This window comes from Pan troglodytes, chromosome Y, assembly GCF_028858775.2.
Source record: "Pan troglodytes isolate AG18354 chromosome Y, NHGRI_mPanTro3-v2.0_pri, whole genome shotgun sequence".
Taxonomy (NCBI): domain Eukaryota; kingdom Metazoa; phylum Chordata; class Mammalia; order Primates; family Hominidae; genus Pan; species Pan troglodytes.
Window position 1 is genome coordinate 34529541 of NC_072422.2, and position 12258 is coordinate 34541798.

The window sequence follows — 12258 nt, forward strand, 5'->3', positions numbered from 1 at the left end:
GCCTCTGCTCTAGCTCTTCTGGGAGCATCTGGAAGATCTGGAAGCATCTAGAAGATCCGCGTGCATCATCCTGCTTGTCTATTCTTGGGTGACTTGATACCTCTTGAGGAGCTGGTTTCTGTGAACTCTGTGAAATCCTCTTGGACCTTCTGCATCTCTTCACCTGAAAATGGAGAAAAAGGTTTTCAGTTGTTTTGGGTTGACCTGGATGAATGGGAGGAATTTCTGCATGATGCTTCTGAGGTGGGCTGTTTCCCTGAAATATCTTTTTTGTTTTGTTTTGTTTTTTTGAGATGGAGTCTCGCTCTGTTGCCCAGGCTAGGGTGCAGAGATGCAATCTCAGCTGACTGGAAACTCGGCCTCCTGGGTTCAAGGGATTCTCCTGCCTGAAGCCGCCGAGTAGCTGTGATTACAGCTACGCCACCATGCCTGGCTATTTTTTTTTTTTTTTTTTTTTTTTGACAGAGTCTCGCTCTGTCGCCCAGGCTGGAGTGCAGTGGCGCGATCTTGGCTCACTGCAACCTCCGCCTCCTGGGTTCACACCATTCTCCTGCCTCAGCCTCCCGAGTAGCTGGGACTACAGGCACCTGCCACCACGCCTGGCTAATTTTTTGTATTTTTAGTAGAGACGGGGTTTCACCGTTGCAGTGAGCCAAAATCACACCACTGCACTCCAGCCTGGCGACAGAGCAAGACTCCATCTCACAAAAAAAAAAAAAAGAGAGAGAGAAAGAAAAGGAAAGAGAGAAAGAAAGAAAGGAGGGAGGGAGGGAGGGAGTAAGAAAGACAGGAAGAAAATTCCAGTCCTCATCTTGCTAAATGTTGGAAGAAAGATGGAGATTCAAGGAATACTGTCCAGAAGTCCCAGAGGACATTTTAAGGCATTAGGACACTGACCCATCTGCCCAAAGAAACAGCAAACCACACTGAAAATGCAGAGTCCGTCTTTGAACCAGAGGCGGGCACTCAGTAAACAAACATTCCACTGCGGGAAACGGGGTAATTCTCTCCACCATCGCGTGAGAGGCCGTGCGGGCCAGAGGAAGTGACAGATAAAAACAGATTTCTAACTCAGCACAACACAACCACAGGCTCTACCTGGACGCTATGAGCTCATGCGTGACTCAGAGACTCATCTAGACCCACGGCCATTCCATCCTTCTGCAGCACGGAAGGTTCCTACAATCTCTCCCGTGAAAAACACATCTGCCCCCCGCTTAATATCCCTTCTCTGTCCTCCTCGGCAGACCACACCCTAGCCCAAGTCATTTTTTTTTTTAATATCAGCGTTTTGTATTCTTCTGCAAAGTGCTTATCATCAGCTGAAGCCTTTTGTGCTTTCCTTTTCTGCAGTGAAGATTTCAGCATGCCGTTGGCCAGGTGCAGCGTCTCATGCCTGTAATCCCAGCACTTCGGGAGGCCGAAGGGGGAGGATTACTTGAGGCCGGAAGTTCAAGGCCAGCCTGGGCAACATGGCGAGACCTCCCCCCCAGTCTGTAAAAAGAAGAAAAAGAAAAAAATGAGCTGGGCGTGGTGGCACACACCTGTAGTCTCAGCTACTCGGGAGTGGCTGAGGCACGAGGATCGCTTGAGCCCAGGAGTTCCAGCCCGTAGTGAACTACGATTTTGCCACTGCACTCCAGCGTGGGCAACAGAGCTAGACTCTGTCTCAAAAAAAAAAAAAAAAAAAAAAGAATTGTAACGATTTCCAAACAGACGTCTACCTCTTTTCTTGGAAGGATTGCTGGAGCCCAGGAATTCAGGACCGGCCTGGGCAATATAGCAAGACTCCATCCCTACAATATAAATAAATAAATAAATAAATAAATAAATAAATAAATAAATAAATAAATGAAATACAAAAAGTTAGCCAGGTGTGGTCATCTTAAGCGGGCTTTGGCCCCTGGAGAGTCTAACAATGTAATTTATCAGTCAAGAAAAGAGATGCATAAAACACAGACTCTACCTCAAAATCTATCAATCAATCAATTAAATTAAATAATATCAGCCAAGAAAAAATATACGAGAGTGAGACCCTGCCTCAAAATCAATCAATCAATTAATTAATAACAGTCAAGAAAAGAGATGCCTAAGACAGAGCGAGACTGTGCCTCAAAATCAATCAATTAATTAAAGTAAATAATATCAGCCAAGAAAAGAGATGTGAAAACAGAGACCCTACCTCAAAATCGATCAATTAATTAAAGTAAATAATATCAGCCAAGAAAAAATATGTAAGAGAGACTATGCCTCAAAATCAATCAATCAATTAATATCAGCCAAGAAAAGAAATGCCTAAGACAGAGCGAGACTGTGCCTCAAAATCAATTAATTAAAGTAAATAATATCAGCCAAGAAAAGAGATGTGAAAGCAGAGACCCTACCTCAAAATCAATCAATCAATTCATTAAATAATAATATGAGGCAAGAAAAGAGATGTCTAAGAGGTGGGCATATTGGGACATGCAGTATCAGTTTCAACCTCCAGGAGGGGCTGGAGAGTAAAGCTGAGTGGCAGAGACAGAAGGTGGTGGTGGCCCCGGTAGAAACTCCAGACACTGAGGTTCTGATCAGCTTCCCTGGTGGGCTGACGTGACGTCTGTCATCACACACTGATGCTAAGACGAGGGAACAGCACCCGTGAGTCCTTGGGGAGAGGACAATGGAAGCTGTGGGTCTCAGCTCCTCCTTGACTCTCTCTTGTACATCTCTTTGCTTGGCTGATGTTGCTTAATTCAATTAATTCATTGATTGATTTTCAGGCAGGGTCTCACTCTGTCTTAGGCATCTCTTTTCTGGGCTGATATTATTTAACTTAATAATTGATTGATTGATTGATTTTGAGGTAGGGTTTCTGTTTTATGCATCTCTTTCCTTGACTGATATTATTTGTTTAATTGATTAATCGTTTGGTTTTGAGCAGGGTCTCACTCTCTTATACATCTCTTTTCTTGCCTGATATTATTTAATTTAATTAATTGATTGATTTTGAGGTAGGGTCTCTGTTTTACGCATCTCTTTTCTTGGCTGATATTATTTACTTTAATTGATTGATTTTGAGGCACAGTCTCCCTCTGTCTTAGGCATCTCTTTTCTTGGCTGATATTATTTAATTTAATTAATTGACTGATTGATTTTGAGGTAGGGTCTCTGTTTTATGCATCTCTTTCCTTCACTGATATTATTTGTTTAATTGATTAATCGTTTGGTTTCGAGCAGGGTCTCACTCTCTTATACATCTCTTTTCTTGCCTGATATTATTTAATTTAATTAATTGATTGATTGATTTTGAGGTAGGGTCTCTGTTTTACGCATCTCTTTTCTTGGCTGATATTATTTACTTTAATTGATTGATTTTGAGGCACAGTCTCGCTCTGTCTTAGGCATCTCTTTTCTTGGCTGATATTAGTTAATTTAATTAATTGATTGATTGATTTTGAGGTAGGGTCTCTGTTTTATGCATCTCTTTCCTTGACTGATATTATTTATTTAATTGATTAATCGGTTGGTTTCGAGCAGGGTTTCCCTCTCTCATACATCTCTTTTCTTGTCTGATATTATTTAATTTAATTAATTGATTGATTTTGAGGTAGGGTCTCTGTTTTCACATCTCTTTTCTTGGCTGATATTATTTACTTTAATTAATTGATTTTGAGGCACAGTCTCGCTCTGTCTTAGGCATCTCTTTTCTTGGCTGATATTAATTAATTGATTGATTTTGAGGCAGGGTCTCTCTTACATATTTTTTCTTGGCTGATATTATTTACTTTAATTAATTGATTGATTGATTTTGAGGTAGGGTGTCTGTTTTACGCATCTCTTTTCTTGGCTGATATTATTTACTTTAATTAATTGATTGATTTTGAGGCAGAGTCTCGCTCTGTCTTAGGCATCTCTTTTCTTGGCTGTTATTAATTAATTGATTGATTGATTTTGAGGCAGGTTCTCACTCTCATATATTTTTTCTTGGCTGATATTATTTACTTTAATTAATTGATTGATTGATAGATTTTGAGGTAGAGTCTGTTTTATGCATCTCTTTTCTTGGCTGATATGATTTAATTAATTAATTAATTGATTTTGAGTAGGGTCTCACTCTCTTATCCACCTCTTTTCTTGACTGATATTATTTAATTCAATTAATTGCTTGATTGTGAGGTAAGGTCTCACTCTGTCTTAGGCATCCCTTTTCTTGGCTGATATTGATTGATTGATTGATTTTGAGGCACAGTCTCCCTCTGTCTTAGGCGTCTTTTTTCTTGGCTGACATTATTTAATATAATTAATTAATTGATTTTCAGGCGGGGTCTCTCTCATACTTCACTTTCCTTAGCTAATATTATTAAATTAAATTAATTAATTGACTTTAAGGTAGCGTCTCTCTTTTATGCATCTCTTTTCTTCCCGATATTAATTGATTGATTGATTGATTGATTTTTGAGTCAAGGTCTCACTCTGTTACCCAGGCTGGAGGGCAGTGACGCAATTACAGCTCACTACAGTCTCGACCTCTGGGGCTCAAGCAGTCTTCCTAACTCGGCCTCCTGAGTAGCTGGGATGGCAGACGTGCACCACCGTCCCTGGCTAATTTTTTATTTTTTGTAGAGATGAGGTCTCGCTCTGTTGGCCAGGCTGGTCTCAAACTCCGGGGCTCAAGCGGTCCTCCCACCTCGACCTTCCAACGTGTTGGGATTACAGGCATGAGCCACTGTGCCCAGCTTGGCTGATTTTAATTTGTATCTATTCGGTATAATAAGACTTCAATCAGAAGCACAGTGTTTTTCTGGGTTCTTGTGAGTCATTCTAGGAAATTCTTCACCCTGAATGTGGTCACTGGGAACCTACGAGTTTTAGCCAGCTGGTCCAAAGTGAGAGTGCTTCCCGGGACCCCTGAATTTGAATTTGCAGCTGATGACCAAAGTAAAGGGAATTGGTGGGGACCGCAGAAATATAGAATCATGCATTTAATGGGTGCTTGAATGCCCTGGGGCTGCCCTAGCAACTTGCCTAAAACTCAAGGGTTTAAAACAACAGATGTGATTTAGCTCATGGTTCTGGAGACCAGAAGTCTGAGGTCAAGTTGTGGGCAGGATTGTGCTCACTCTGGAAGATCCAGGGAAGGATCCTTCCTGCCTCTCCCACCTCCTCGGGGCTCCAGGAGTACCTGAACTTGTGGCTGCATCACTCCAGTCTCTGCCCCCATCTCCACGTGGCCTTCTCCTCTGTGTCTGTGTCTCCTCTTCTGTCTCTTAGAAGGACACCTGTCACTGGATTAAGGGCCCACCCTACTCCAGGATGATCTCATCTCCAGATTCTTAATCACATCTGCAAAGACCCGATTTCCAAATAAGGTCTCATTCACCAGGGGGTAGGACTTAGATATGTCTTTTGGGGGACAAAATTCAAGCTATTATGGTGAGTAACTGGAGACTGTGGAAACAAGTTTTTAAAAAAAGCATTGGCCTTAATCAAACAAAGATCTTAGAACCAAGTATGGGACTTTCATTTGGAGATACAGAGTCCTAGGGGTGGTAGACAGGAGAGAGAAGCCATCCCATCACTGCAGATGAGCTGGATGTGTTACTCATGTGTCTTTCACTTTATTCATCCATTCATCTATCCAGCCATTCGGCCAGTCATTAATCTGTCAATCTGTTCATCCATTTGTCCACCCATCCATCCATCTGTCCATCCATCCATCCACCCACCCACCCATTCTGCCAGTCATGAATCTGTCAATCTATATATCCATTTGTCCACCCATTCATTCATCCGTTCATCCATCCATCCATCCATCTAACCACTCACCCACCCATTCAGCCAGTCATCAGTCTATCAATCTGTTCATCCATTTGTCCATCCATCCATCCATCCATCTATCCATCCATCCATCCATCCATCCATCCATTTATCTATCCACCCACCCACCCATTCAGCCAGTCATCAATCTACCTGTCAATCTGTTCATCCATTTGTCCACCCATCCACCCATCTATCCATCCATCCATCCACCCACCCACCCATTCGGCCAGTCATGAATCTGTCAATCTATATATCCATTTGTCCACCCATTCATTCATCCGTTCATCCATCCATCCATCCATCTAACCACTCACCCACCCATTCAGCCAGTCATCAGTCTATCAATCTGTTCATCCATTTGTCCATCCATCCATCCATCTATCCATCCATCCATCCATCCATCCATTTATCTATCCACCCACCCACCCATTCAGCCAGTCATCAATCTACCTGTTAATCTGTTCATCCATTTGTCCACCCATCCACCCATCCATTCATCCATCCATCCATCCATCCATCCATCCATCCATCCATCCATCTAGTCACGCATCCATTTATTCACCCATCCATCCATTAATGTACCCACCTATCCATCCATTTGCCCACCCATCTATCCATTCATCCATCCATCCATCCATCCATCATCCATCCATCCAGTCACCCATCCATCTATTCACCCATCCATCCATTAATGTACCCACCCATCCATCCATTCATGCACCCATCATCCATCCATCCATCCATCCAGTCACCCATCCATTTATTTACCCATCCATCCATCCATTCACCTGCCCATCTATCCACCCATCCATCCACCCATCCATCCATCCATCCATCTATCCATCCATTTATTCACCCATCCATCCATTAAAGTACCCACCCATCTATCCATTCACACACCCATCTATCCATCCATCCATCCATCCATCCATCCATCTATCCATCCATTTATTCACCCATCCATCCATTAATGTACCCACCCATCCATCCATTCATGCACCCATCATCCATCCATCCATCCATCCAGTCACCCATCCATTTATTTACCCATCCATCCATCCATTCACCTGCCCATCTATCCACCCATCCATCCACCCATCCATCCATCCATCCATCTATCCATCCATCCATCCATCTATCCATCCATTTATTCACCCATCCATCCATTAAAGTACCCACCCATCCATCCATTCACACACCCATCTATCCATCCATCCATCCATCCATCCATCTATCCATCCATTTATTCACCCATCCATCCATTAAAGTACCCACCCATCCATCCATTCACCCACCCATCTATCCATTCATCCATTCATCCATCTATCCATCAAGTGACTCATCCATTTATTTACCCATCCATCCATTAATGTACTCACCCATCCATCCATTCATCCATCCATCCATCCATCCATCCATCCATCCATCCATCCATCCAGTCACCCATCCATTTATTCACCCATGCATCCATTAATGTACCCACCCATCCATCCATCTATCCATCCATCCGTCTAGTCACCCATCCATTTATTCACCCATCCATCCATTAATGTACCCACCTATCCGTCCATTCATCCACCCATCTATCTATACTTTCCCCATTCAGCCATTCACAAATCTACCTATCAATCTATTCATCCCTCACTGCAAATGGCTGGATGACTTCTCTCTCCTGTCTACCACCCCTTGGCCACAAGCAAAAAAGGGGAATTCCGAGTCCAGCCTCATTCATAACATCATAAGAATCAAATACCTTCCAAAAGAAGGAACAGAGACTACTACTCAGGTTTATCTGTGATAACCAGTGGGGTTGATACTCAGTTATTGGGAAGAAAATTTCATTGAAAACATAGCCTGCTGAGAAAATGCTGCTTTGTGGTGTGGGATGCATTTATTAAATGTTGATGTGAAAATGATATTTCAAGGAGATATACCACTGCAGATCAGCATGTTATCTCCCATGTGAAGACCAGAGAAACAGACGTTGTAAAGATCAGATAAGACGGTAGCCTCAAACAGGAAATAAAGATACAAAACAAAGATATGGGAGTGGGCCTCCCCCTTGAGGAAAATTACTTCCTTGCATTTCTTCTCATGCAATGGCCTTCCCTTTTCTCCTTAAAGTAATTGAGGTATAATTCAGAAAAGTGTGTACGATGCCAGGACAGGGTGAGCCACTCTATGCAGAGCAGGCCATGCAGGGAACAAATCATGTGGAAGGTCCTAGCAGCAGGTGACAATGAGGGAGGCCCAGGACTGTGGTCCTTATCAAGATGCTTCCAAGGAGTGGGGTCTTCCATCGAGAGACTCCCAGGCAGGGTCCAGCACTGTGAGGTCAGTGAGCAAAGGCCTGACCCTCAAGCATGGGGACTCTTCTCCTACAGCTGCACCTTGAGGTAGGAGGTGGAGGGTTTAGCAAAGATTGAGAATCCCAGGGACCAGTTCACTAAACCAGAATCCAGTGTCAGAGATCTTAGTTCTCCCGCGTTTGTCATATCCATCCATCCATCCACCCATCCATCCATCCATCCATCCATGCTTCCATCGGTCGGTTCTTCTGTTCATGCATCTATGCACCCATCCACCCATTCAGCCAGTCATTAATCTGTCAATCTATTCATCCATCCACCCAGTCATGTATCCATCTACCTACTCATTCATTCATCCACCCATCTATCCAACCATCTTCCCATCCATCCACCCTCCATCCATTAAACCATCTACCCATGTATCTATCTATCCATCCTCTATCCACCCTCCGTTTATTAACCCAGCTATCAACCCACCCACTTTCTACTTACCCATCCATTCATTAATCCATTAATTTATCCTCTATTCATTAACCCATGTATCCATCCACCTATCCAGCCATCCGTCCATTCAGTCAGCCAAGCCTTCATCCATTAACCCATCCATTCATTAATCCTCTATTCGTTAATCCATATATCCATCCACCTATTCAGCCATCCATCCAGCCAGCCAGCCAAATCTTCATCCATTAACCCATCCATTCATTAGTCCATTCATTCATCCTCTATTCATTAACCCATGTATCCATCCACCTATCCAGCCATCCAGCAAGCCAGCCAGCCAACCCTTCATCCATTAACCCATATATCCATATATCCATCCATCATCTGTTCATTCATCCTTTCATCTCTCCACCCATGCACCCACTCAACCGACCACCAACCCATCCATCCATTAACCTACTCATCGACCTATTCACTCATTCACTCATCCATCCATCTACCCTCAATCCATTAACCTATCTATCTATCCATCATCTATCCACCCTCCATTCGTTAACCCACCCATTTAACCACCCACCCATCCATCCATTCATCCATCCATCTATTCTGTATCCATTAATCCATCTATCCTTCCAGCATCTACCATCCATTAACCCACTCATCCATCTATTTATCCACCCTCTATCCATAACCCCTATAATCCACATTATAAAATCAAATTCACTCAATATTTTAAAATCAAAATTAATTCAAATAAACAACCATGAATAAATCATCAATACTGTTAACAAATACAGGATTCAGCAGTGCTCTGATAGTTTTGATTGGAGCCTGAAGCAAAACATATGGAAAAGGAAAAATTCATGCCCCCTCTAGACATATTTCATGTGTTTTTTTCCAGAACATTAAAATAGTTGGAAAATATTACAACAAGTTTACACGGGTATATGAAAATTCAGAGCATTACTTTAACTTTTAAATATTTTTTTTATCAAAACCAGACTTTTTGGGGAGTAATTCTACTTTCCTGGCTTGAATGAAAGCATGCTTACCAAAATACTCTCAAACTTTCATTGTTGCTTGTATCATTGTCAATGGATAGGATTGTCATGTTTGTCAACTTCTCTTGACCAAGTGACCATCAAGCTTTCATGTTTAATTACCATCAGCATACTAGTCCCATCCTTATTTAAAATTTTTATGGTTTGTTTCTCATGGCATTTTTGCCTTAATATTTATGCCTATTTTCTTTCTTTCTTTCTTTCTTTCTTTCTTTCTTTCTTTCTTTCTTTCTTTCTTTCTTTCTTTCTTTCTTTCTTTCTTTCTTTCTTTTGTTTTTTGAGACAGAGTTTCACTCTTGTTGCCCAGGCTGGAGTGCAATGTCGCCATCTCGGCTCACTGCAACCTGCGCCTCCTGGGCTCAAGCAATTCTCCTTCCTCAGCCTCCGGAGTAGCTGGGATTACAGGCATGCGCCACCACGCCCGGCTAATTTCGTGTTTTTAGTAGAGACGCGGTTTCTCAATGTTGGTCAGGCTGGTCTCAAACTCTCGACCTCCGGTGATCCGCCCGCCTGGGCCTCCCAAAGTGCTGGGATGACAGGCGTGAGCCACCGCGCCTGGCCTTTATCGCTATTTAAATATTGCATGAGGTTCGGGCACGGTGGCTCATGTCTGTCATCCCAGCACTTTGGGAGGCCGAGGTGGATGGATCACTTGAGGTCAGGAGTTCGAGACCAGCGTGGGCAAAATTATGAAATACTGTCTCTATAAAAAAATAAAATAAAATAAGTATTGCATGACATGATGAGTTATGTTGGTTGCCGGGTTTGGGGAACCCCCTCAGGTTTTGTATCATAAGCATCTCCCTCAATTGTCTCACGTTACTCCCTCCCAAGTGTGTCTCACCTTCCTGGAGTTCCTTGTTGTAATCCTCAGACATATTTCTTTGCCAGGGATGCCAGAGATTCCAGAGCTTGACCCCAAGGGTGACACCTTTTTTTTTTTGAGACGGAGTCTCGCTCTGTTGCCCAGGCTGGAGCACAGTGGCACGATCTCAGCTCACTGCAACCTCCACCTCCCAGGTTCAAGCGATATTCCTGCCTCAGCCTCCCGAGTAGCTGGGATTACAGGCGCCTGCCACCACGCCTGGCTATTCTTTGTATTTTTAGCAGAGATGGGGTTTCACCATGTTGGCCAGGCTGGTCTCGAACTCCTGACCTCAGGTGATCCACCCACCTCGGCCTCCTAAAGTGCTGGGATGACAGATGTGAGCCTCCACATCTGACCCAAATGCCATTTTTGAGTTACAAGACAGAGAGACAGTGGAGAGATTTACTTTTTTCTGTTTTTTTTTTTGTTTTTTTTTTTTGAGACGGAGTCTTGCTCGGTCACCCAGGCTGCAGTGCAGTGGCGCGATCTCGGCTCACTGCAACCTCTGCCTCCCGGGTTCACACCATTCTCCTGCCTCAGCCTCCCGAGTAGCTGGGATTACGGGCGCCCGCCACCACGCCTGGCTATTCTTTGTATTTTTAGCAGAGATGGGGTTTCACCATGTTGGCCAGGCTGGTCTCGAACTCCTGACCTCAGGTGATCCGCCCACCTCGGCCTCCTAAAGTGCTGGGATGACAGACCTGAGCTTCCACATCTGACCCAAAATGCCATTTGTGAATTACAAGACAGAGAGACAGTGGAGAGATTTACTTTTTTCCTTTTTTTTTTTTTTTTGAGATGGAGTCTCACTCCGTCGCCCAGGCTGCAGTGCAGTGGCGCGATCTCGGCTCCCTGCAACCTCTGCCTCCTGGGTTCACGCCATTCTCCTGCCTCAGCCTCCCAAGTAGCTGGGACCACAGGTGCCCGCCACCACGTCGAGCTAATTTTTCGTATTTTTAGTAGAGACGGGGTTTCACCGTGTTAGCCAGGATGGTCTCGATCTCTTGACCTCGTGATCCAGCCCCTTCAGTCTCCCAAAGTGCTGGGATTACAGGTGTGAGCCACCGCGCCCCGCCCCAAGGCGACATATTCTTACGGCTTCCCCAAGGAGAGGCAATTGGAAAAAAAGGAGAAATTCTCACCCAGTGTTTCTGGATTTGGGGTTTTTCAGCAATTGCATGTCCGTCCTTCTCTGCCACCTGGCTTTTCATGACTGCCGCTATCCGATTTTCTCCAAGCTCAAAGGCAGTGATTCCTGGTGTGCAGCTCCTCCGAGGTGAAACACTTATGTCTGTTTTGCAGGTGAATGAAATGGAAATGCATGTGTGTATCCTGGGTCATCCTATGTATGCATTCGTCACTCTAGGACGAGGTTAGAAAACAAGTTGGAAGGCCAGGCGCAGTGTCTCACATGTCTGTAATCCCAGCACTTTCGGAGGCCGAGGCAGGTGGATCACGAGGTCAGGAGTTCAAGACCGGCCTGGGCGATGTAGCAAGGCCCCGTCTTTAAAAAAGACACAAAAATTAACCGGGAGAGGTAGTACATGCCTGTGGTCCCAGCTACTCAGGAGGCTGAGGCAGGAGAATGGCTTGAACCCAGGAGGCAGAGGTTGCAGTAAGCTGAGATCATGCCACTGCACTCCAGCCTGGGTGACAGAGCGAGACTCCGTCTCAAAAAAAAAAACAAAAAACAAACAACAGGCATGGTGGCTCATGCCTGTAATCCCAGCACTTTGGGAGGCTATGGGTGGATCATGAGGTCAGGTGTTCGAGA